General features: G+C 47.7%; 30 non-coding genes across 30 annotated transcripts; 11 read left to right on the top strand and 19 right to left on the bottom strand.

Annotated features, from left to right (window-relative positions):
• The first annotated feature begins 1,588 nt into the window (after positions 1–1,588).
• TRNAG-GCC (transfer RNA glycine (anticodon GCC)) lies at positions 1,589–1,659 on the top strand. The gene has a single exon. It is a non-coding gene; the product is annotated as a tRNA-Gly (tRNA).
• A 71-nt stretch (positions 1,660–1,730) lies between these two features.
• TRNAW-CCA (transfer RNA tryptophan (anticodon CCA)) lies at positions 1,731–1,802 on the bottom strand. The gene has a single exon. It is a non-coding gene; the product is annotated as a tRNA-Trp (tRNA).
• Positions 1,803–2,050: 248 nt separating this feature from the next.
• On the bottom strand, positions 2,051–2,124 carry TRNAN-GUU (transfer RNA asparagine (anticodon GUU)). Its single transcript has one exon. It is a non-coding gene; the product is annotated as a tRNA-Asn (tRNA).
• Positions 2,125–2,331: 207 nt separating this feature from the next.
• On the top strand, positions 2,332–2,402 carry TRNAG-GCC (transfer RNA glycine (anticodon GCC)). Its single transcript has one exon. It is a non-coding gene; the product is annotated as a tRNA-Gly (tRNA).
• A 1,741-nt stretch (positions 2,403–4,143) lies between these two features.
• TRNAW-CCA (transfer RNA tryptophan (anticodon CCA)) lies at positions 4,144–4,215 on the bottom strand. Its single transcript has one exon. It is a non-coding gene; the product is annotated as a tRNA-Trp (tRNA).
• Positions 4,216–4,463: 248 nt separating this feature from the next.
• On the bottom strand, positions 4,464–4,537 carry TRNAN-GUU (transfer RNA asparagine (anticodon GUU)). The gene has a single exon. It is a non-coding gene; the product is annotated as a tRNA-Asn (tRNA).
• Positions 4,538–4,744: 207 nt separating this feature from the next.
• Positions 4,745–4,815, top strand: TRNAG-GCC (transfer RNA glycine (anticodon GCC)). The gene has a single exon. It is a non-coding gene; the product is annotated as a tRNA-Gly (tRNA).
• Positions 4,816–6,568: 1,753 nt separating this feature from the next.
• Positions 6,569–6,640, bottom strand: TRNAW-CCA (transfer RNA tryptophan (anticodon CCA)). Its single transcript has one exon. It is a non-coding gene; the product is annotated as a tRNA-Trp (tRNA).
• A 248-nt stretch (positions 6,641–6,888) lies between these two features.
• TRNAN-GUU (transfer RNA asparagine (anticodon GUU)) lies at positions 6,889–6,962 on the bottom strand. Its single transcript has one exon. It is a non-coding gene; the product is annotated as a tRNA-Asn (tRNA).
• A 1,889-nt stretch (positions 6,963–8,851) lies between these two features.
• On the top strand, positions 8,852–8,922 carry TRNAG-GCC (transfer RNA glycine (anticodon GCC)). The gene has a single exon. It is a non-coding gene; the product is annotated as a tRNA-Gly (tRNA).
• A 71-nt stretch (positions 8,923–8,993) lies between these two features.
• Positions 8,994–9,065, bottom strand: TRNAW-CCA (transfer RNA tryptophan (anticodon CCA)). Its single transcript has one exon. It is a non-coding gene; the product is annotated as a tRNA-Trp (tRNA).
• Positions 9,066–9,313: 248 nt separating this feature from the next.
• Positions 9,314–9,387, bottom strand: TRNAN-GUU (transfer RNA asparagine (anticodon GUU)). Its single transcript has one exon. It is a non-coding gene; the product is annotated as a tRNA-Asn (tRNA).
• A 1,905-nt stretch (positions 9,388–11,292) lies between these two features.
• TRNAG-GCC (transfer RNA glycine (anticodon GCC)) lies at positions 11,293–11,363 on the top strand. The gene has a single exon. It is a non-coding gene; the product is annotated as a tRNA-Gly (tRNA).
• A 71-nt stretch (positions 11,364–11,434) lies between these two features.
• Positions 11,435–11,506, bottom strand: TRNAW-CCA (transfer RNA tryptophan (anticodon CCA)). The gene has a single exon. It is a non-coding gene; the product is annotated as a tRNA-Trp (tRNA).
• Positions 11,507–11,754: 248 nt separating this feature from the next.
• On the bottom strand, positions 11,755–11,828 carry TRNAN-GUU (transfer RNA asparagine (anticodon GUU)). Its single transcript has one exon. It is a non-coding gene; the product is annotated as a tRNA-Asn (tRNA).
• A 1,905-nt stretch (positions 11,829–13,733) lies between these two features.
• Positions 13,734–13,804, top strand: TRNAG-GCC (transfer RNA glycine (anticodon GCC)). Its single transcript has one exon. It is a non-coding gene; the product is annotated as a tRNA-Gly (tRNA).
• Positions 13,805–13,875: 71 nt separating this feature from the next.
• TRNAW-CCA (transfer RNA tryptophan (anticodon CCA)) lies at positions 13,876–13,947 on the bottom strand. Its single transcript has one exon. It is a non-coding gene; the product is annotated as a tRNA-Trp (tRNA).
• Positions 13,948–14,548: 601 nt separating this feature from the next.
• On the bottom strand, positions 14,549–14,622 carry TRNAN-GUU (transfer RNA asparagine (anticodon GUU)). Its single transcript has one exon. It is a non-coding gene; the product is annotated as a tRNA-Asn (tRNA).
• Positions 14,623–14,829: 207 nt separating this feature from the next.
• Positions 14,830–14,900, top strand: TRNAG-GCC (transfer RNA glycine (anticodon GCC)). The gene has a single exon. It is a non-coding gene; the product is annotated as a tRNA-Gly (tRNA).
• Positions 14,901–16,511: 1,611 nt separating this feature from the next.
• TRNAG-GCC (transfer RNA glycine (anticodon GCC)) lies at positions 16,512–16,582 on the top strand. The gene has a single exon. It is a non-coding gene; the product is annotated as a tRNA-Gly (tRNA).
• A 71-nt stretch (positions 16,583–16,653) lies between these two features.
• TRNAW-CCA (transfer RNA tryptophan (anticodon CCA)) lies at positions 16,654–16,725 on the bottom strand. The gene has a single exon. It is a non-coding gene; the product is annotated as a tRNA-Trp (tRNA).
• A 248-nt stretch (positions 16,726–16,973) lies between these two features.
• TRNAN-GUU (transfer RNA asparagine (anticodon GUU)) lies at positions 16,974–17,047 on the bottom strand. The gene has a single exon. It is a non-coding gene; the product is annotated as a tRNA-Asn (tRNA).
• A 1,905-nt stretch (positions 17,048–18,952) lies between these two features.
• Positions 18,953–19,023, top strand: TRNAG-GCC (transfer RNA glycine (anticodon GCC)). The gene has a single exon. It is a non-coding gene; the product is annotated as a tRNA-Gly (tRNA).
• A 71-nt stretch (positions 19,024–19,094) lies between these two features.
• TRNAW-CCA (transfer RNA tryptophan (anticodon CCA)) lies at positions 19,095–19,166 on the bottom strand. Its single transcript has one exon. It is a non-coding gene; the product is annotated as a tRNA-Trp (tRNA).
• A 248-nt stretch (positions 19,167–19,414) lies between these two features.
• Positions 19,415–19,488, bottom strand: TRNAN-GUU (transfer RNA asparagine (anticodon GUU)). The gene has a single exon. It is a non-coding gene; the product is annotated as a tRNA-Asn (tRNA).
• A 207-nt stretch (positions 19,489–19,695) lies between these two features.
• TRNAG-GCC (transfer RNA glycine (anticodon GCC)) lies at positions 19,696–19,766 on the top strand. The gene has a single exon. It is a non-coding gene; the product is annotated as a tRNA-Gly (tRNA).
• Positions 19,767–21,377: 1,611 nt separating this feature from the next.
• TRNAG-GCC (transfer RNA glycine (anticodon GCC)) lies at positions 21,378–21,448 on the top strand. The gene has a single exon. It is a non-coding gene; the product is annotated as a tRNA-Gly (tRNA).
• A 71-nt stretch (positions 21,449–21,519) lies between these two features.
• TRNAW-CCA (transfer RNA tryptophan (anticodon CCA)) lies at positions 21,520–21,591 on the bottom strand. Its single transcript has one exon. It is a non-coding gene; the product is annotated as a tRNA-Trp (tRNA).
• A 248-nt stretch (positions 21,592–21,839) lies between these two features.
• On the bottom strand, positions 21,840–21,913 carry TRNAN-GUU (transfer RNA asparagine (anticodon GUU)). The gene has a single exon. It is a non-coding gene; the product is annotated as a tRNA-Asn (tRNA).
• Positions 21,914–22,262: 349 nt separating this feature from the next.
• Positions 22,263–22,334, bottom strand: TRNAS-CGA (transfer RNA serine (anticodon CGA)). Its single transcript has one exon. It is a non-coding gene; the product is annotated as a tRNA-Ser (tRNA).
• Positions 22,335–23,763: the final 1,429 nt, after the last annotated feature.

Here is a 23,763-nt window from a genome sequence, read left to right as displayed (position 1 = left end):
ATGAACTCAGTGGGGAATAAAATGGTAAGCAGTGACCCCGACGTGATTTGACCACGCAACCTTCTGATCTGGAGTCAGACGCGCTACCGTTGCGCCACAAGGTCCTTACACTTACAGCCTTCAAGCCAGATCAACAAATGCTGATGGCCTTTTGACTTATTTTCCCCTCCTCATATGCCTACAGTTGTATTACAGGGCTAGGCCTTTTGTTTTCTATCCTAATTATGAAATTGACTGCAGGTGCAGAGAGAACGCAGAGGATTGAAATGTTCAGATAAAGGGTCTTAAGCAGGAGAGAGCAGAGGTACGTATCTGTGTTTCATTAAAGTGTTTCATGCAGGCAAAAAGGATACTTCCCTGGGTGGGCTTGAACCACCAACCTTTCTGTTAACAACCGAACGCGCTAACCATTTGCACCACAGAGGTTAATAACTGTAGCCCAGTTCCTGAGACTCAATATATATCTTGATAATTGTGTGCCTGCCTGGAGCTTGTGTTATATAATGCGTCTTTATGCCATACAGCATTTCTCATTTGCTTAGTGTCTTGTTATTGTTGGACGTAATGATGAATAGACTACTGTCTAATGGTCTTAGAGCCAGTATTACTACCGGTCCCAGTGTATGAGACACATACATGACTTTTCTGTTGCCTGCTTAGCATAGCTCCCTGCTCCTCTGTAGGTGTGCTACCAGCCAGTAAGGTGTGTGCCTTGCCCATCAGATGTGTTATGTTAGACTTGACTTCTCTGTGAGAAAAGTCTCCCTCCCATAGCAGGTGCTTTCTCTGAACTCTTGACTTGTAAGACTGCTGGGAAAGGCCCTCCCTAGCCCCTCACTCAGATATATACATTTACCTTCAGAGCTCAGCTTTGGAGAAAGAGATTGGGGAGAGAGCAAATAGGGGAAGGCCCATGGTGCACACTTTATTTTACATAAAAGCTGGGGCTTGTGGGAGGACAGGGACAAGAGGGTTCTCAGGGAAAGAAATCCCAGGAGTATTGATGGCTAGGCCCTGAAACACAACAATCCCGGATTGGCAAGGCACAATATGCCTGTGCAACAGGCCTGACCCTAGGCTTCCGGAGTACTTGGTCACAAAAGGCTCCAGTGATCTAAGCCCGACCAGGGCTGTGCCCGACCAGGGCTGTAGGCCGCATTGGGAGCGCGTTAGGGACGCGTAAAGGGACGCAGGGCGCAGAACTCTGCCCGTTTCACCCCAGCATTTAGGGGAGGACACAGAATCTGGGAAAGCCAGTGGGAAGGATTTTCCAGGAGGAGAGTTCAGTGAGATAATCTGAAACACAATAGTGCTGGTGATCTGGCGGGTGCATTCTGTGAACCACTTTTGTCGGGAGCAGCCTGCCATCATGCCCTGATAAACACAACTCTAGTCCCAAGCCAGTGACCTCAGCAAATGCAAAGACATTCATAGTTATAGTCTCCTGCATCTGATTCTTGCCATCTTCATGTGAAACGTTGGCGTTATCATGTCTGCTGCGCACACTTTGTTCATATGTGTACAATTTAAGTGTGTGCACCTGATCACTGTCTTGGGCAGAGCTCTGCCTGTGAACAACCCATGTGAAGCATTGGTGGTTCAGTGGTAGAATTCTCGCCTGCCATGCGGGAGGCCCGGGTTCGATACCCGGCCAATGCAAGACTGCTTTCTTTTGACTTTGTTTTCGAAAGGAAATATATGACCTCAGTGGGGAATAAAATGGTAAGCAGTGACCCCGACGTGATTTGAACACGCAACCTTCTGATCTGGAGTCAGACGCGCTACCGTTGCGCCACGAGGTCCTTACACTTACAGCTTTCGGAGCCAGATCAACAAATGCTGTGGGCCTTTTGACTTATTTTCCCCTCCTCATATGCCTACAGTTGTATTACAGAGCTTGACCTTTTGTTTTCTATCCTAATTATGAAATTGACTGCAGGTGCCGAGAGAACGCAGAGAATTGAAATATTCAGGGAAAGGGTGTCCAGCAGGAGAGAGCAAAGGTACGTATCTGTTTTCCATTCAAGTGTTTCATGCAGGCAAAATAATACGTCCCTGGGTGGGCTTGAACCACCAACCTTTCGGTTAACAGCCGAACGCGCTAACCGATTGCGCCACAGAGACGAGTGACTACTGCATCTTTCCTTAGACTCAATATATTCCTTGATATGTATGTGCCTGCCTGGAGCTTGTCTTATATAAGCCATCATCATGTGAAACTTTGGCGTTGTCATGTCTGCTGCGCACACTTTGTTCATATGTGTACAATTTAAGTGTGTGCACCTGATCACTGTCTTGGACAGAGCTATGCCTGTGAACTCCTCATGTGAAGCATTGGTGGTTCAGTGGTAGAATTCTCGCTTGCCACGCGGGAGGCCCGGGTTCGATTCCCGGCCAATGCAAGGCTGTGTTCCTTTGACTTTGTTTTCGAAAGGAAATATATGAACTCAGTGGGGAATAAAATGGTAAGCAGTGACCCCGACGTGATTTGACCACGCAACCTTCTGATCTGGAGTCAGACGCGCTACCGTTGCGCCACAAGGTCTTTACACTTACAGCCTTCAAGCCAGATCAACAAATGCTGATGGCCTTTTGACTTATTTTCCCCTCCTCATATGCCTACAGTTGTATTACAGGGCTAGGCCTTTAGTTTTCTATCCTAATTATGAAATTGACTGCAGGTGCAGAGAGAACGCAGAGGATTGAAATGTTCAGATAAAGGGTCTTAAGCAGGAGAGAGCAGAGGTAGGTATCTGTGTTTCATTAAAGTGTTTCATGCAGGCAAAAAGGATACTTCCCTGGGTGGGCTTGAACCACCAACCTTTTTGTTAACAACCGAACGCGCTAACTATTTGCACCACAGAGGTTACTAACTGTAGCACGGTTCCTGAGACTCAATATATATCTTGATAATTGTGTGCCTGCCTGGAGCTTGTGTTATATAATGCGTCTTTATGCCATACAGCATTTCTCATTTGCTTAGTGTCTTGTTATTGTTGGACGTAATGATGAATAGACTACTGTCTAATGGTCTTAGAGCCAGTATTACTACCGGTCCCAGTGTATGAGACACATACATGACTTTTCTGTTGCCTGCTTAGCATAGCTCCCTGCTCCTCTGTAGGTGTGCTACCAGCCAGTAAGGCGTGTGCCTTGCCCATCAGATGTGTTATGTTAGACTTGACTTCTCTGTGAGCAAAGTCTCCCTCCCATAGCAGGTGCTTTCTCTGAACTCTTGACTTGTAAGACTGCTGGGAAAGGCCCTCCCTAGCCCCTCACTCAGATAGATACATTTACCTTCAGAGCTCAGCTTTGGAGAAAGAGATTGGGGAGAGAGCAAATAGGGGAAGGCCCATGGTGCACACTTTATTTTACATAAAAGCTGGGGCTTGTGGGAGGACAGGGACAAGAGGGTTCTCAGGGAAAGAAATCCCAGGAGTATTGATGGCTAGGCCCTGAAACACAACAATCCCGGATTGGCAAGGCACAATATGCCTGTGCAACAGGCCTGACCCTAGGCTTCCGGAGTTCTTGGTCACAAAAGGCTCCAGTGATCTAAGCCCGACCAGGGCTGTAGGCCGCGTTGGGAGCGCGTTAGGGACGCAGGGCGCAGAACTCTGCCCGTTTCACCCCAGCATTTAGGGGAGGACACAGAATCTGGGAAAGCCAGTGGGAAGGATTTTCCAGGAGGAGAGTTCAGTGAGATAATCTGAAACACAATAGTGCTGGTGATCTGGCGGGTGCATTCTGTGAACCACTTTTGTCGGGAGCAGCCTGCCATCATGCCCTGATAAACACAACTCTAGTCCCAAACCAGTGACCTCAGCAAATGCAAAGACATTCATAGTTATAGTCTCCTGCATCTGATTCTTGCCATCTTCATGTGAAACGTTGGCGTTATCATGTCTGCTGCGCACACTTTGTTCATATGTGTACAATTTAAGTGTGTGCACCTGATCACTGTCTTGAGCAGAGCTCTGCCTGTGAACAACCCATGTGAAGTATTGGTGGTTCATTGGTAGAATTCTCGCCTGCCACGTGGGAGGCCCGGGTTCGATTCCCGGCCAATGCAAGACTGCTTTCTTTTGACTTTGTTTTCGAAAGGAAATATATGACCTCAGTGGGGAATAAAATGGTAAGCAGTGACCCCGACGTGATTTGAACACGCAACCTTCTGATCTGGAGTCAGACGCGCTACCGTTGCGCCACGAGGTCCTTACACTTACAGCTTTCGGAGCCAGATCAACAAATGCTGTGGGCCTTTTGACTTATTTTCCCCTCCTCATATGCCTACAGTTGTATTACAGAGCTTGACCTTTTGTTTTCTATCCTAATTATGAAATTGACTGCAGGTGCCGAGAGAACGCAGAGAATTGAAATATTCAGGGAAAGGGTGTCCAGCAGGAGAGAGCAAAGGTATGTATCTGTTTTCCATTCAAGTGTTTCATGCAGGCAAAATAATACGTCCCTGGGTGGGCTTGAACCACCAACCTTTCGGTTAACAGCTGAACGCGCTAACCGATTGCGCCACAGAGAGGAGTGACTACAGCATCTTTCCTTAGACTCAATATATATCTTGATATGTATGTGCCTGCCTGGAGCTTGTCTTATATAAGCCATCATCATGTGAAACTTTGGCGTTGTCATGTCTGCTGCGCACACTTTGTTCATATGTGTACAATTTAAGTGTGTGCACCTGATCACTGTCTTGGACAGAGCTATGCCTGTGAACTCCCCATGTGAAGCATTGGTGGTTCAGTGGTAGAATTCTCGCCTGCCACGCGGGAGGCCCGGGTTCGATTCCCGGCCAATGCAAGGCTGCGTTCCTTTGACTTTGTTTTCGAAAGGAAATATATGAACTCAGTGGGGAATAAAATGGTAAGCAGTGACCCCGACGTGATTTGACCACGCAACCTTCTGATCTGGAGTCAGACACGCTACCGTTGCGTCACAAGGTCCTTACACTTACAGCCTTCAAGCCAGATCAACAAATGCTGATGGCCTTTTGACTTATTTTCCCCTCCTCATATGCCTACAGTTGTATTACAGGGCTAGGCCTTTTGTTTTCTATCCTAATTATGAAATTGACTGCAGGTGCAGAGAGAACGCAGAGGATTGAAATGTTCAGATAAAGGGTCTTAAGCAGGAGAGAGCAGAGGTACGTATCTGTGTTTCATTAAAGTGTTTCATGCAGGCAAAAAGGATACTTCCCTGGGTGGGCTTGAACCACCAACCTTTCTGTTAACAACCGAACGCGCTAACCATTTGCACCACAGAGGTTAATAACTGTAGCACAGTTCCTGAGACTCAATATATATCTTGATAATTGTGTGCCTGCCTGGAGCTTGTGTTATATAATGCGTCTTTATGCCATACAGCATTTCTCATTTGCTTAGTGTCTTGTTATTGTTGGACGTAATGATGAATAGACTACTGTCTAATGGTCTTAGAGCCAGTATTACTACCGGTCCCAGTGTATGAGACACATACATGACTTTTCTGTTGCCTGCTTAGCATAGCTCCCTGCTCCTCTGTAGGTGTGCTACCAGCCAGTAAGGCGTGTGCCTTGCCCATCAGATGTGTTATGTTAGACTTGACTTCTCTGTGAGCAAAGTCTCCCTCCCATAGCAGGTGCTTTCTCTGAACTCTTGACTTGTAAGACTGCTGGGAAAGGCCCTCCCTAGCCCCTCACTCAGATAGATACATTTACCTTCAGAGCTCAGCTTTGGAGAAAGAGATTGGGGAGAGAGCAAATAGGGGAAGGCCCATGGTGCACACTTTATTTTACATAAAAGCTGGGGCTTGTGGGAGGACAGGGACAAGAGGGTTCTCAGGGAAAGAAATCCCAGGAGTATTGATGGCTAGGCCCTGAAACACAACAATCCCGGATTGGCAAGGCACAATATACCTGTGCAACAGGCCTGACCCTAGGCTTCCGGAGTTCTTGGTCACAAAAGGCTTCAGTGATCTAAGCCCGACCAGGGCTGTAGGCCGCGTTGGGAGCGCGTTAGGGACGCGTAAAGGGACGCAGGGCGCAGAACTCTGCCCGTTTCACCCCAGCATTTAGGGGAGGACACAGAATCTGGGAAAGCCAGTGGGAAGGATTTTCCAGGAGGAGAGTTCAGTGAGATAATCTGAAACACAATAGTGCTGGTGATCTGGCGGGTGCATTCTGTGAACCACTTTTGTCGGGAGCAGCCTGCCATCATGCCCTGATAAACACAACTCTAGTCCCAAGCCAGTGACCTCAGCAAATGCAAAGACATTCATAGTTATAGTCTCCTGCATCTGATTCTTGCCATCTTCATGTGAAACGTTGGCGTTATCATGTCTGCTGCGCACACTTTGTTCATATGTGTACAATTTAAGTGTGTGCACCTGATCACTGTCTTGGGCAGAGCTCTGCCTGTGAACAACCCATGGGAAGCATTGGTGGTTCAGTGGTAGAATTCTCGCCTGCCACGCGGGAGGCCTGGGTTCGATTCCTGGCCAATGCAAGACTGCTTTCTTTTGACTTTGTTTTCGAAAGGAAATATATGACCTCAGTGGGGAATAAAATGGTAAGCAGTGACCCCGACGTGATTTGAACACGCAACCTTCTGATCTGGAGTCAGACGCGCTACCGTTGCGCCACGAGGTCCTTACACTTACAGCTTTCGGAGCCAGATCAACAAATGCTGTGGGCCTTTTGACTTATTTTCCCCTCCTCATATGCCTACAGTTGTATTACAGAGCTTGATCTTTTGTTTTCTATCCTAATTATGAAATTGACTGCAGGTGCCGAGAGAACGCAGAGAATTGAAATATTCAGGGAAAGGGTGTCCAGCAGGAGAGAGCAAAGGTATGTATCTGTTTTCCATTCAAGTGTTTCATGCAGGCAAAATAATATGTCCCTGGGTGGGCTTGAACCACCAACCTTTCGGTTAACAGCCGAACGCGCTAACCGATTGCGCCACAGAGACGAGTGACTACAACATCTTTCCTTAGACTCAATATATATCTTGATATGTATGTGCCTGCCTGGAGCTTGTCTTATATAAGCCATCATCATGTGAAACTTTGGTGTTGTCTTGTCTGCTGCGCACACTTTGTTCATATGTGTACAATTTAAGTGTGTGCACCTGATCACTGTCTTGGACAGAGCTATGCCTGTTAACTCCCCATATGAAGCATTGGTGGTCCAGTGGTAGAATTCTCGCCTGCCACGCGGGAGGCCCAGGTTCGATTCCCGGCCAATGCAAGGCTGTGTTCCTTTGACTTTGTTTTCGAAAGGAAATATATGAACTCAGTGGGGAATAAAATGGTAAGCAGTGACCCCGACGTGATTTGACCACGCAACCTTCTGATCTGGAGTCAGACGCGCTACCGTTGCGCCACAAGGTCCTTACACTTACAGCCTTCAAGCCAGATCAACAAATGCTGATGGCCTTTTGACTTATTTTCCCCTCCTCATATGCCTACAGTTGTATTACAGGGCTAGGCCTTTTGTTTTCTATCCTAATTATGAAATTGACTGCAGGTGCAGAGAGAACGCAGAGGATTGAAATTTTCAGATAAAGGGTCTTAAGCAGGAGAGAGCAGAGGTACGTATCTGTGTTTCATTAAAGTGTTTCATGCAGGCAAAAAGGATACTTCCCTGGGTGGGCTTGAACCACCAACCTTTCTGTTAACAACCGAACGCGCTAACCATTTGCACCACAGAGGTTAATAACTGTAGCACAGTTCCTGAGACTCAATATATATCTTGATAAGTGTGTGCCTGCCTGGAGCTTGTGTTTTATAATGCGTCTTTATGCCATACAGCATTTCTCATTTGCTTAGTGTCTTGTTATTGTTGGACGTAATGATGAATAGACTACTGTCTAATGGTCTTAGAGCCAGTATTACTACCGGTCCCAGTGTATGAGACACATACATGACTTTTCTGTTGCCTGCTTAGCATAGCTCCCTGCTCCTCTGTAGGTGTGCTACCAGCCAGTAAGGCGTGTGCCTTGCCCATCAGATGTGTTATGTTAGACTTGACTTCTCTGTGAGCAAAGTCTCCCTCCCATAGCAGGTGCTTTCTCTGAACTCTTGACTTGTAAGACTGCTGGGAAAGGCCCTCCCTAGCCCCTCACTCAGATAGATACATTTACCTTCAGAGCTCAGCTTTGGAGAAAGAGATTGGGGAGAGAGCAAATAGGGGAAGGCCCATGGTGCACACTTTATTTTACATAAAAGCTGGGGCTTGTGGGAGGACAGGGACAAGAGGGTTCTCAGGGAAAGAAATCCCAGGAGTATTGATGGCTAGGCCCTGAAACACAACAATCCCGGATTGGCAAGGCACAATATGCCTGTGCAACAGGCCTGACCCTAGGCTTCCGGAGTTCTTGGTCACAAAAGGCTCCAGTGATCTAAGCCCGACCAGGGCTGTAGGCCGCGTTGGGAGCACGTTAGGGACGCGTAAAGGGACGCAGGGCGCAGAACTCTGCCCGTTTCACCCCAGCATTTAGGGGAGGACACAGAATCTGGGAAAGCCAGTGGGAAGGATTTTCCAGGAGGAGAGTTCAGTGAGATAATCTGAAACACAATAGTGCTGGTGATCTGGCGGGTGCATTCTGTGAACCACTTTTGTCGGGAGCAGCCTGCCATCATGCCCTGATAAACACAACTCTAGTCCCAAGCCAGTGACCTCAGCAAATGCAAAGACATTCATAGTTATAGTCTCCTGCATCTGATTCTTGCCATCTTCATGTGAAACGTTGGCGTTATCATGTCTGCTGCGCACACTTTGTTCATATGTGTACAATTTAAGTGTGTGCACCTGATCACTGTCTTGGGCAGAGCTCTGCCTGTGAACAACCCATGTGAAGCATTGGTGGTTCAGTGGTAGAATTCTCGCCTGCCACGCGGGTGGCCCGGGTTCGATTCCCGGCCAATGCAAGACTGCTTTCTTTTGACTTTGTTTTCGAAAGGAAATATATGACCTCAGTGGGGAATAAAATGGTAAGCAGTGACCCCGACGTGATTTGAACACGCAACCTTCTGATCTGGAGTCAGACGCGCTACCGTTGCGCCATGAGGTCCTTACACTTACAGCTTTCGGAGCCAGATCAACAAATGCTGTGGGCCTTTTGACTTATTTTCCCCTCCTCATATGCCTACAGTTGTATTACAGAGCTTGACCTTTTGTTTTCTATCCTAATTATGAAATTGACTGCAGGTGCCGAGAGAACGCAGAGAATTGAAATATTCAGGGAAAGGGTGTCCAGCAGGAGAGAGCAAAGGTATGTATCTGTTTTCCATTCAAGTGTTTCATGCAGGCAAAATAATACGTCCCTGGGTGGGCTTGAACCACCAACCTTTCCGTTAACAGCCGAACGCGCTAACCGATTGCGCCACAGAGACGAGTGACTACAGCATCTTTCCTTAGACTCAATATATATCTTGATATGTATGTGCCTGCCTGGAGCTTGTCTTATATAAGCCATCATCATGTGAAACTTTGGCGTTGTCATGTCTGCTGCGCACACTTTGTTCATATGTGTACAATTTAAGTGTGTGCACCTGATCACTGTCTTGGACAGAGCTATGCCTGTGAACTCCCCATGTGAAGCATTGATGGTTCAGTGGTAGAATTCTCGCCTGCCACGCGGGAGGCCCGGGTTCGATTCCCGGCCAATGCAAGGCTGCGTTCCTTTGACTTTGTTTTCGAAAGGAAATATATGAACTCAGTGGGGAATAAAATGGTAAGCAGTGACCCCGACGTGATTTGACCACGCAACCTTCTGATCTGGAGTCAGACGCGCTACCGTTGCGTCACAAGGTCCTTACACTTACAGCCTTCAAGCCAGATCAACAAATGCTGATGGCCTTTTGACTTATTTTCCCCTCCTCATATGCCTACAGTTGTATTACAGGGCTAGGCCTTTTGTTTTCTATCCTAATTATGAAATTGACTGCAGGTGCAGAGAGAACGCAGAGGATTGAAATGTTCAGATAAAGGGTCTTAAGCAGGAGAGAGCAGAGGTACGTATCTGTGTTTCATTAAAGTGTTTCATGCAGGCAAAAAGGATACTTCCCTGGGTGGGCTTGAACCACCAACCTTTCTGTTAACAACCGAACGCGCTAACCATTTGCACCACAGAGGTTAATAACTGTAGCACAGTTCCTGAGACTCAATATATATCTTGATAATTGTGTGCCTGCTAGGAGCTTGTGTTATATAATGCGTCTTTATGCCATACAGCATTTCTCATTTGCTTAGTGTCTTGTTATTGTTGGACGTAATGATGAATAGACTACTGTCTAATGGTCTTAGACCCAGTATTACTACCGGTCCCAGTGTATGAGACACATACATGACTTTTCTGTTGCCTGCTTAGCATAGCTCCCTGCTCCTCTGTAGGTGTGCTACCAGCCAGTAAGGCGTGTGCCTTGCCCATCAGATGTGTTATGTTAGACTTGACTTCTCTGTGAGCAAAGTCTCCCTCCCATAGCAGGTGCTTTCTCTGAACTCTTGACTTGTAAGACTGCTGGGAAAGGCCCTCCCTAGCCCCTCACTCAGATAGATACATTTACCTTCAGAGCTCAGCTTTGGAGAAAGAGATTGGGGAGAGAGCAAATAGGGGAAGGCCCATGGTGCACACTTTATTTTACATAAAAGCTGGGGCTTGTGGGAGGACAGGGACAAGAGGGTTCTCAGGGAAAGAAATCCCAGGAGTATTGATGGCTAGGCCCTGAAACACAACAATCCCGGATTGGCAAGGCACAATATGCCTGTGCAACAGGCCTGACCCTAGGCTTCCGGAGTTCTTGGTCACAAAAGGCTCCAGTGATCTAAGCCCGACCAGGGCTGTGCCCGACCAGGGCTGTAGGCCGCGTTGGGAGCGCGTTAGGGACGCGTAATGGGACGCAGGGCGCAGAACTCTGCCCGTTTCACCCCAGCATTTAGGGGAGGACACAGAATCTGGGAAAGCCAGTGGGAAGGATTTTCCAGGAGGAGAGTTCAGTGAGATAATCTGAAACACAATAGTGCTGGTGATCTGGCGGGTGCATTCTGTGAACCACTTTTGTCGGGAGCAGCCTGCCATCATGCCCTGATAAACACAACTCTAGTCTCAAGCCAGTGACCTCAGCAAATGCAAAGACATTCATAGTTATAGTCTCCTGCATCTGATTCTTGCCATCTTCATGTGAAACGTTGGCGTTATCATGTCTGCTGCGCACACTTTGTTCATATGTGTACAATTTAAGTGTGTGCACCTGATCACTGTCTTGGGCAGAGCTCTGCGTGTGAACAACCCATGTGAAGCATTGGTGGTTCAGTGGTAGAATTCTCGCCTGCCACGCGGGAGGCCCGGGTTCGATTCCCGGCCAATGCAAGACTGCTTTCTTTTGACTTTGTTTTCGAAAGGAAATATATGACCTCAGTGGGGAATAAAATGGTAAGCAGTGACCCCGACGTGATTTGAACACGCAACCTTCTGATCTGGAGTCAGACGCGCTACCGTTGCGCCACGAGGTCCTTACACTTACAGCTTTCGGAGCCAGATCAACAAATGCTGTGGGCCTTTTGACTTATTTTCCCCTCCTCATATGCCTACAGTTGTATTACAGAGCTTGACCTTTTGTTTTCTATCCTAATTATGAAATTGACTGCAGGTGCCGAGAGAACGCAGAGAATTGAAATATTCAGGGAAAGGGTGTCCAGCAGGAGAGAGCAAAGGTATGTATCTGTTTTCCATTCAAGTGTTTCATGCAGGCAAAATAATACGTCCCTGGGTGGGCTTGAACCACCAACCTTTCGGTTAACAGCCGAACGCGCTAACCGATTGCGCCACAGAGACGAGTGGCTACAGCATCTTTCCTTAGACTCAATATATATCTTGATATGTATGTGCCTGCCTGGAGCTTGTCTTATATAAGCCATCATCATGTGAAACTTTGGCGTTGTCATGTCTGCTGCGCACACTTTGTTCATATGTGTACAATTTAAGTGTGTGCACCTGATCACTGTCTTGGACAGAGCTATGCCTGTTAACTGCCCATGTGAAGCATTGGTGGTTCAGTGGTAGAATTCTCGCCTGCCACGCGGGAGGCCCGGGTTCGATTCCCGGCCAATTCAAGGCTGTGTTCCTTTGACTTTGTTTTCGAAAGGAAATATATGAACTCAGTGGGGAATAAAATGGTAAGCAGTGACCCCGACGTGATTTGACGACGCAACCTTCTGATCTGGAGTCAGACGCGCTACCGTTGCGCCACAAGGTCCTTACACTTACAGCCTTCAAGCCAGATCAACAAATGCTGATGGCCTTTTGACTTATTTTCCCCTCCTCATATGCCTACAGTTGTATTACAGGGCTAGGCCTTTTGTTTTCTATCCTAATTATGAAATTGACTGCAGGTGCAGAGAGAACGCAGAGGATTGAAATGTTCAGATAAAGGGTCTTAAGCAGGAGAGAGCAGAGGTACGTATCTGTGTTTCATTAAAGTGTTTCATGCAGGCAAAAAGGATACTTCCCTGGGTGGGCTTGAACCACCAACCTTTCTGTTAACAACCGAACGCGCTACCCATTTGCACCACAGAGGTTAATAACTGTAGCACAGTTCCTGAGACTCAATATATATCTTGATAATTGTGTCCCTGCCTGGAGCTTGTGTTATATAATGCGTCTTTATGCCATACAGCATTTCTCATTTGCTTAGTGTCTTGTTATTGTTGGACGTAATGATGAATATACTACTGTCTAATGGTCTTAGAGCCAGTATTACTACCGGTCCCAGTGTATGAGACACATACATGACTTTTCTGTTGCCTGCTTAGCATAGCTCCCTGCTCCTCTGTAGGTGTGCTACCAGCCAGTAAGGCGTGTGCCTTGCCCATCAGATGTGTTATGTTAGACTTGACTTCTCTGTGAGCAAAGTCTCCCTCCCATAGCAGGTGCTTTCTCTGAACTCTTGACTTGTAAGACTGCTGGGAAAGGCCCTCCCTAGCCCCTCACTCAGATAGATACATTTACCTTCAGAGCTCAGCTTTGGAGAAAGAGATTGGGGAGAGAGCAAATAGGGGAAGGCCCATGGTGCACACTTTATTTTACATAAAAGCTGGGGCTTGTGGGAGGACAGGGACAAGAGGGTTCTCAGGGAAAGAAATCCCAGGAGTATTGATGGCTAGGCCCTGAAACACAACAATCCCGGATTGGCAAGGCACAATATGCCTGTGCAACAGGCCTGACCCTAGGCTTCCGGAGTTCTTGGTCACAAAAGGCTCCAGTGATCTAAGCCCGACCAGGGCTGTGCCCGACCAGGGCTGTAGGCCGCATTGGGAGCGCGTTAGGGACGCGTAAAGGGACGCAGGGCGCAGAACTCTGCCCGTTTCACCCCAGCATTTAGGGGAGGACACAGAATCTGGGAAAGCCAGTGGGAAGGATTTTCCAGGAGGAGAGTTCAGTGAGATAATCTGAAACACAATAGTGCTGGTGATCTGGCGGGTGCATTCTGTGAACCACTTTTGTCGGGAGCAGCCTGCCATCATGCCCTGATAAACACAACTCTAGTCCCAAGCCAGTGACCTCAGCAAATGCAAAGACATTCATAGTTATAGTCTCCTGCATCTGATTCTTGCCATCTTCATGTGAAACGTTGGCGTTATCATGTCTGCTGCGCACACTTTGTTCATATGTGTACAATTTAAGTGTGTGCACCTGATCACTGTCTTGGGCAGAGCTCTGCCTGTGAACAACCCATGTGAAGCATTGGTGGTTCAGTGGTAGAATTCTCGCCTGCCACGCGGGAGGCCCGGGTTCGATACCCGGCCAATGCAAGACTGCTTTCTTTTGACTTTGTTTTCGAAAGGAAATATATGACCTCAGTGGGGAATAAAATGGTAAGCAGTGACCCCGACGTGATTTGAACACGCAACCTTCTGATCTGGAGTCAGACGCGCTACCGTTGCGCCACGAGGTCCTTACACTTACAGCTTTCGGAGCCAGATCAACAAATGTAAATGTAAATGTATACTTGTAAAGCGCACTGTTACTCCATCTCGGAGTGTCCTGGCGCTGTATACCGCTGGGGAACCCGTCCTGGCTTTCCCTGTGAGATGGTCCCTCCTGGGCACCCCCAAGGTGAAGCCAGGCATCCCTGGCGCTGATGGGGCCGTTGTGGAGATTAAGCAAGCTATTGCCCAGAGTTGCAGAGTGGGACCCATGGTTAGCTTATGCACCTAGGCGAGAATTATCGAGTCCGCGGACATTGACCCAAGATCCTGCCGAGGCGGGAATTGAAACCTGGTCCCGGGCCGACCTCTGCTTCAGGGTCTGCTGCTTCTAACCAGTGAGCCACACTTCTCCAATGCTGTGGGCCTTTTGACTTATTTTCCCCTCCTCATATGCCTACAGTTGTATTACAGAGCTTGACCTTTTGTTTTCTATCCTAATTATGAAATTGACTGCAGGTGCCGAGAGAACGCAGAGAATTGAAATATTCAGGGAAAGGGTGTCCAGCAGGAGAGAGCAAAGGTACGTATCTGTTTTCCATTCAAGTGTTTCATGCAGGCAAAATAATACGTCCCTGGGTGGGCTTGAACCACCAACCTTTCGGTTAACAGCCGAACGCGCTAACCGATTGCGCCACAGAGACGAGTGACTACTGCATCTTTCCTTAGACTCAATATATACCTTGATATGTATGTGCCTGCCTGGAGCTTGTCTTATATAAGCCATCATCATGTGAAACTTTGGCGTTGTCATGTCTGCTGCGCACACTTTGTTCATATGTGTACAATTTAAGTGTGTGCACCTGATCACTGTCTTGGACAGAGCTATGCCTGTGAACTCCCCATGTGAAGCATTGGTGGTTCAGTGGTAGAATTCTCGCCTGCCACGCGGGAGGCCCGGGTTCGATTCCCGGCCAATGCAAGGCTGTGTTCCATTGACTTTGTTTTCGAAAGGAAATATATGAACTCAGTGGGGAATAAAATGGTAAGCAGTGACCCCGACGTGATTTGACCACGCAACCTTCTGATCTGGAGTCAGACGCGCTACCGTTGCGCCACAAGGTCCTTACACTTACAGCCTTCAAGCCAGATCAACAAATGCTGATGGCCTTTTGACTTATTTTCCCCTCCTCATATGCCTACAGTTGTATTACAGGGCTAGGCCTTTAGTTTTCTATCCTAATTATGAAATTGACTGCAGGTGCAGAGAGAACGCAGAGGATTGAAATGTTCAGATAAAGGGTCTTAAGCAGGAGAGAGCAGAGGTAGGTATCTGTGTTTCATTAAAGTGTTTCATGCAGGCAAAAAGGATACTTCCCTGGGTGGGCTTGAACCACCAACCTTTCTGTTAAAAACCGAACGCGCTAACCATTTGCACCACAGAGGTTAATAACTGTAGCACAGTTCCTGAGACTCAATATATATCTTGATAATTGTGTGCCTGCCTGGAGCTTGTGTTATATAATGCGTCTTTATGCCATACAGCATTTCTCATTTGCTTAGTGTCTTGTTATTGTTGGACGTAATGATGAATAGACTACTGTCTAATGGTCTTAGAGCCAGTATTACTACCGGTCCCAGTGTATGAGACACATACATGACTTTTCTGTTGCCTGCTTAGCATAGCTCCCTGCTCCTCTGTAGGTGTGCTACCAGCCAGTAAGGCGTGTGCCTTGCCCATCAGATGTGTTATGTTAGACTTGACTTCTCTGTGAGCAAAGTCTCCCTCCCATAGCAGTTGCTTTCTCTGAACTCTTGACTTGTAAGACTGCTGGGAAAGGCCCTCCCTAGCCCCTCACTCAGATAGATACATTTACCTTCAGAGCTCAGCTTTGGAGAAAGAGATTGGGGAGAGAGCAAATAGGGGAAGGCCCATGGTGCACACTTTATTTTACATAAAAGCTGGGGCTTGTGGGAGGACAGGGACAAGAGGGTTCTCAGGGAAAGAAATCCCAGGAGTATTGATGGCTAGGCCCTGAAACACAACAATCCCGGATTGGCAAGGCACAATATACCTGTGCAACAGGCCTGACCCTAGGCTTCCGGAGTTCTTGGTCACAAAAGGCTCCAGTGATCTAAGCCCGACCAGGGCTGTAGGCCGCGTTGGGAGCGCGTTAGGGACGCGTAAAGGGACGCAGGGCGCAGAACTCTGCCCGTTTCACCCCAGCATTTAGGGGAGGACACAGAATCTGGGAAAGCCAGTGGGAAGGATTTTCCAGGAGGAGAGTTCAGTGAGATAATCTGAAACACAATAGTGCTGGTGATCTGGCGGGTGCATTCTGTGAACCACTTTTGTCGGGAGCAGCCTGCCATCATGCCCTGATAAACACAACTCTAGTCCCAAGCCAGTGACCTCAGCAAATGCAAAGACATTCATAGTTATAGTCTCCTGCATCTGATTCTTGCCATCTTCATGTGAAACGTTGGCGTTATCATGTCTGCTGCGCACACTTTGTTCATATGTGTACAATTTAAGTGTGTGCACCTGATCACTGTCTTGGGCAGAGCTCTGCCTGTGAACAACCCATGGGAAGCATTGGTGGTTCAGTGGTAGAATTCTCGCCTGCCACGCGGGAGGCCCGGGTTCGATTCCCGGCCAATGCAAGACTGCTTTCTTTTGACTTTGTTTTCGAAAGGAAATATATGACCTCAGTGGGGAATAAAATGGTAAGCAGTGACCCCGACGTGATTTGAACACGCAACCTTCTGATCTGGAGTCAGACGTGCTACCGTTGCGCCACGAGGTCCTTACACTTACAGCTTTCGGAGCCAGATCAACAAATGCTGTGGGCCTTTTGACTTATTTTCCCCTCCTCATATGCCTACAGTTGTATTACAGAGCTTGACCTTTTGTTTTCTATCCTAATTATGAAATTGACTGCAGGTGCCGAGAGAACGCAGAGAATTGAAATATTCAGGGAAAGGGTGTCCAGCAGGAGAGAGCAAAGGTATGTATCTGTTTTCCATTCAAGTGTTTCATGCAGGCAAAATAATACGTCCCTGGGTGGGCTTGAACCACCAACCTTTCGGTTAACAGCCGAACGCGCTAACCGATTGCGCCACAGAGACGAGTGGCTACAGCATCTTTCCTTAGACTCAATATATATCTTGATATGTATGTGCCTGCCTGGAGCTTGTCTTATATAAGCCATCATCATGTGAAACTTTGGCGTTGTCATGTCTGCTGCGCACACTTTGTTCATATGTGTACAATTTAAGTGTGTGCACCTGATCACTGTCTTGGACAGAGCTATGCCTGTTAATTGCCCATGTGAAGCGTTGGTGGTTCAGTGGTAGAATTCTCGCCTGCCACGCGGGAGGCCCGGGTTCGATTCCCGGCCAATTCAAGGCTGTGTTCCTTTGACTTTGTTTTCGAAAGGAAATATATGAACTCAGTGGGGAATAAAATGGTAAGCAGTGACCCCGACGTGATTTGACCACGCAACCTTCTGATCTGGAGTCAGACGCGCTACCGTTGCGCCACAAGGTCCTTACACTTACAGCCTTCAAGCCAGATCAACAAATGCTGATGGCCTTTTGACTTATTTTCCCCTCCTCATATGCCTACAGTTGTATTACAGGGCTAGGCCTTTAGTTTTCTATCCTAATTATGAAATTGACTGCAGGTGCAGAGAGAACGCAGAGGATTGAAATGTTCAGATAAAGGGTCTTAAGCAGGAGAGAGCAGAGGTAGGTATCTGTGTTTCATTAAAGTGTTTCATGCAGGCAAAAAGGATACTTCCCTGGGTGGGCTTGAACCACCAACCTTTCTGTTAACAACCGAACGCGCTAACCATTTGCACCACAGAGGTTAATAACTGTAGCACAGTTCCTGAGACTCAATATATATCTTGATAATTGTGTGCCTGCCTGGAGCTTGTGTTATATAATGTGTCTTTATGCCATACAGCATTTCTCATTTGCTTAGTGTCTTGTTATTGTTGGACGTAATGATGAATAGACTACTGTCTAATGGTCTTAGAGCCAGTATTACTACCGGTCCCAGTGTATGAGACACATACATGACTTTTCTGTTGCCTGCTTAGCATAGCTCCCTGCTCCTCTGTAGGTGTGCTACCAGCCAGTAAGGCGTGTGCCTTGCCCATCAGATGTGTTATGTTAGACTTGACTTCTCTGTGAGCAAAGTCTCCCTCCCATAGCAGGTGCTTTCTCTGAACTCTTGACTTGTAAGACTGCTGGGAAAGGCCCTCCCTAGCCCCTCACTCAGATAGATACATTTACCTTCAGAGCTCAGCTTTGGAGAAAGAGATTGGGGAGAGAGCAAATAGGGGAAGGCCCATGGTGCACACTTTATTTTACATAAAAGCTGGGGCTTGTGGGAGGACAGGGACAAGAGGGTTCTCAGGGAAAGAAATCCCAGGAGTATTGATGGCTAGGCCCTGAAACACAACAATCCCGGATTGGCAAGGCACAATATGCCTGTGCAACAGGCCTGACCCTAGGCTTCCGGAGTTCTTGGTCACAAAAGGCTCCAGTGATCTAAGCCCGACCAGGGCTGTGCCCGACCAGGGCTGTAGGCCGCATTGGGAGCGCGTTAGGGACGCGTAAAGGGACGCAGGGGGCAGAACTCTGCCCGTTTCACCCCAGCATTTAGGGGAGGACACAGAATCTGGGAAAGCCAGTGGGAAGGATTTTCCAGGAGGAGAGTTCAGTGAGGTAATCTGAAACACAATAGTGCTGGTGAACTGGCGGGTGCATTCTGTGAACCACTTTTGTCGGGAGCAGCCTGCCATCATGCCCTGATAAACACAACTCTAGTCCCAAGCCAGTGACCTCAGCAAATGCAAAGACATTCATAGTTATAGTCTCCTGCATCTGATTCTTGCCATCTTCATGTGAAACGTTGGCGTTATCATGTCTGCTGCGCACACTTTGTTCATATGTGTACAATTTAAGTGTGTGCACCTGATCACTGTCTTGGGCAGAGCTCTGCCTGTGAACAACCCATGTGAAGCATTGGTGGTTCAGTGGTAGAATTCTCGCCTGCCACGCGGGAGGCCCGGGTTCGATACCCGGCCAATGCAAGACTGCTTTCTTTTGACTTTGTTTTCGAAAGGAAATATATGACCTCAGTGGGGAATAAAATGGTAAGCAGTGACCCCGACGTGATTTGAACACGCAACCTTCTGATCTGGAGTCAGACGCGCTACCGTTGCGCCACGATGTCCTTACACTTACAGCTTTCGGAGCCAGATCAACAAATGCTGTGGGCCTTTTGACTTATTTTCCCCTCCTCATATGCCTACAGTTGTATTACAGAGCTTGACCTTTTGTTTTCTATCCTAATTATGAAATTGACTGCAGGTGCCGAGAGAACGCAGAGAATTGAAATATTCAGGGAAAGGGTGTCCAGCAGGAGAGAGCAAAGGTACGTATCTGTTTTCCATTCAAGTGTTTCATGCAGGCAAAATAATACGTCCCTGGGTGGGCTTGAACCACCAACCTTTCGGTTAACAGCCGAACGCGCTAACCGATTGCGCCACAGAGACGAGTGACTACTGCATCTTTCCTTAGACTCAATATATACCTTGATATGTATGTGCCTGCCTGGAGCTTGTCTTATATAAGCCATCATCATGTGAAACTTTGGCGTTGTCATGTCTGCTGCGCACACTTTGTTCATATGTGTACAATTTAAGTGTGTGCACCTGATCACTGTCTTGGACAGAGCTATGCCTGTGAACTCCCCATGTGAAGCATTGGTGGTTCAGTGGTAGAATTCTCGCCTGCCACGCGGGAGGCCCGGGTTCGATTCCCGGCCAATGCAAGGCTGTGTTCCATTGACTTTGTTTTCGAAAGGAAATATATGAACTCAGTGGGGAATAAAATGGTAAGCAGTGACCCCGACGTTATTTGACCACGCAACCTTCTGATCTGGAGTCAGACGCGCTACCGTTGCGCCACAAGGTCCTTACACTTACAGCCTTCAAGCCAGATCAACAAATGCTGATGGCCTTTTGACTTATTTTCCCCTCCTCATATGCCTACAGTTGTATTACAGGGCTAGGCCTTTAGTTTTCTATCCTAATTATGAAATTGACTGCAGGTGCAGAGAGAACGCAGAGGATTGAAATGTTCAGATAAAGGGTCTTAAGCAGGAGAGAGCAGAGGTAGGTATCTGTGTTTCATTAAAGTGTTTCATGCAGGCAAAAAGGATACTTCCCTGGGTGGGCTTGAACCACCAACCTTTCTGTTAACAACCGAACGCGCTAACCATTTGCACCACAGAGGTTAATAACTGTAGCACAGTTCCTGAGACTCAATATATATCTTGATAATTGTGTGCCTGCCTGGAGCTTGTGTTATATAATGCGTCTTTATGCCATACAGCATTTCTCATTTGCTTAGTGTCTTGTTATTGTTGGACGTAATGATGAATAGACTACTGTCTAATGGTCTTAGAGCCAGTATTACTACCGGTCCCAGTGTATGAGACACATACATGACTTTTCTGTTGCCTGCTTAGCATAGCTCCCTGCTCCTCTGTAGGTGTGCTACCAGCCAGTAAGGCGTGTGCCTTGCCCATCAGATGTGTTATGTTAGACTTGACTTCTCTGTGAGCAAAGTCTCCCTCCCATAGCAGGTGCTTTCTCTGAACTCTTGACTTGTAAGACTGCTGGGAAAGGCCCTCCCTAGCCCCTCACTCAGATAGATACATTTACCTTCAGAGCTCAGCTTTGGAGAAAGAGATTGGGGAGAGAGCAAATAGGGGAAGGCCCATGGTGCACACTTTATTTTACATAAAAGCTGGGGCTTGTGGGAGGACAGGGACAAGAGGGTTCTCAGGGAAAGAAATCCCAGGAGTATTGATGGCTAGGCCCTGAAACACAACAATCCCGGATTGGCAAGGCACAATATACCTGTGCAACAGGCCTGACCCTAGGCTTCCGGAGTTCTTGGTCACAAAAGGCTCCAGTGATCTAAGCCCGACCAGGGCTGTAGGCCGCGTTGGGAGCGCGTTAGGGACGCGTAAAGGGACGCAGGGCGCAGAACTCTGCCCGTTTCACCCCAGCATTTAGGGGAGGATACAGAATCTGGGAAAGCCAGTGGGAAGGATTTTCCAGGAGGAGAGTTCAGTGAGATAATCTGAAACACAATAGTGCTGGTGATCTGGCGGGTGCATTCTGTGAACCACTTTTGTCGGGAGCAGCCTGCCATCATGCCCTGATAAACACAACTCTAGTCCCAAGCCAGTGACCTCAGCAAATGCAAAGACATTCATAGTTATAGTCTCCTGCATCTGATTCTTGCCATCTTCATGTGAAACGTTGGCGTTATCATGTCTGCTGCGCACACTTTGTTCATATGTGTACAATTTAAGTGTGTGCACCTGATCACTGTCTTGGGCAGAGCTCTGCCTGTGAACAACCCATGTGAAGCATTGGTGGTTCAGTGGTAGAATTCTCGCCTGCCACGCGGGAGGCCCGGGTTCGATACCCGGCCAATGCAAGACTGCTTTCTTTTGACTTTGTTTTCGAAAGGAAATATATGACCTCAGTGGGGCATAAAATGGTAAGCAGTGACCCCGAGGTGATTTGAACACGCAACCTTCTGATCTGGAGTCAGACGCGCTACCGTTGCGCCACGAGGTCCTTACACTTACAGCTTTCGGAGCCAGATCAACAAATGCTGTGGGCCTTTTGACTTATTTTCCCCTCCTCATATGCCTACAGTTGTATAACAGAGCTTGACCTTTTGTTTTCTATCCTAATTATGAAATTGACTGCAGGTGCCGAGAGAACGCAGAGAATTGAAATATTCAGGGAAAGGGTGTCCAGCAGGAGAGAGCAAAGGTACGTATCTGTTTTCCATTCAAGTGTTTCATGCAGGCAAAATAATACGTCCCTGGGTGGGCTTGAACCACCAACCTTTTGGTTAACAGCCGAACGCGCTAACCCATTGCGCCACAGAGACGAGTGACTACTGCATCTTTCCTTAGACTCAATATATACCTTGATATGTATGTGCCTGCCTGGAGCTTGTCTTATATAAGCCATCATCATGTGAAACTTTGGCGTTGTCATGTCTGCTGCGCACACTTTGTTCATATGTGTACAATTTAAGTGTGTGCACCTGATCACTGTCTTGGACAGAGCTATGCCTGTGAACTCCCCATGTGAAGCATTGGTGGTTCAGTGGTAGAATTCTTGCCTGCCACGCGGGAGGCCCGGGTTCGATTCCCGGCCAACGCAAGGCTGTGTTCCTTTGACTTTGTTTTCGAAAGGAAATATATGAACTCAGTGGGGAATAAAATGGTAAGCAGTGACCCCGACGTGATTTGACCACGCAACCTTCTGATCTCGAGTCAGACGCGCTACCGTTGCGCCACAAGGTCCTTACACTTACAGCCTTCAAGCCAGATCAACAAATGCTGATGGCCTTTTGACTTATTTTCCCCTCCTCATATGCCTACAGTTGTATTACAGGGCTAGGCCTTTTGTTTTCTATCCTAATTATGAAATTGACTGCAGGTGCAGAGAGAACTCAGAGGATTGAAATGTTCAGATAAAGGGTCTTAAGCAGGAGAGAGCAGAGGTACGTATCTGTGTTTCATGCAGGCAAAAAGGATACTTCCCTGGGTGGGCTTGAACCACCAACCTTTCTGTTAACAACCGAACGCGCTAACCATTTGCACCACAGAGGTTAATAACTGTAGCATAGTTCCTGAGACTCAATATATATCTTGATAATTGTGTGCCTGCCTGGAGCTTGTGTTTTCTAATGCGTCTTTATGCCATACAGCATTTCTCATTTGCTTAGTGTCTTGTTATTGTTGGACGTAATGATGAATAGACTACTGTCTAATGGTCTTAGAGCCAGTATTACTACCGGTCCCAGTGTATGAGACACATACATGACTTTTCTGTTGCCTGCTTAGCATAGCTCCCTACTCCTCTGTAGGTGTGCTACCAGCCAGTAAGGCGTGTGCCTTGCCCATCAGATGTGTTATGTTAGACTTGACTTCTCTGTGAGCAAAGTCTCCCTCCCATAGCAGGTGCTTTCTCTGAACTCTTGACTTGTAAGACTGCTGGGAAAGGCCCTCCCTAGCCCCTCACTCAGATAGATACATTTACCTTCAGAGCTCAGCTTTGGAGAAAGAGATTGGGGAGAGAGCAAATAGGGGAAGGCCCATGGTGCACACTTTATTTTACATAAAAGCTGGGGCTTGTGGGAGGACAGGGACAAGAGGGTTCTCAGGGAAAGAAATCCCAGGAGTATTGATGGCTAGGCCCTGAAACACAACAATCCCGGATTGGCAAGGCACAATATGCCTGTGCAACAGGCCTGACCCTAGGCTTCCGGAGTTCTTGGTCACAAAAGGCTCCAGTGATCTAAGCCCGACCAGGGCTGTGCCCGACCAGGGCTGTAGGCCGCATTGGGAGCGCGTTAGGGACACGTAAAGGGACGCAGGGCGCAGAACTCTGCCCGTTTCACCCCAGCATTTAGGGGAGGACACAGAATCTGGGAAAGCCAGTGGGAAGGATTTTCCAGGAGGAGAGTTCAGTGAGATAATCTGAAACACAATAGTGCTGGTGATCTGGCGGGTGCATTCTGTGAACCACTTTTGTCGGGAGCAGCCTGCCATCATGCCCTGATAAACACAACTCTAGTCCCAAGCCAGTGACCTCAGCAAATGCAAAGACATTCATAGTTATAGTCTCCTGCATCTGATTCTTGCCATCTTCATGTGAAACGTTGGCGTTATCATGTCTGCTGCGCACACTTTGTTCATATGTGTACAATTTAAGTGTGTGCACCTGATC

Source organism: Lissotriton helveticus, chromosome 1_2, assembly GCF_964261635.1.
Source record: "Lissotriton helveticus chromosome 1_2, aLisHel1.1, whole genome shotgun sequence".
Lineage (NCBI taxonomy): Eukaryota > Metazoa > Chordata > Amphibia > Caudata > Salamandridae > Lissotriton > Lissotriton helveticus.
This window is presented reverse-complemented; position numbering and strand designations above follow the sequence as displayed.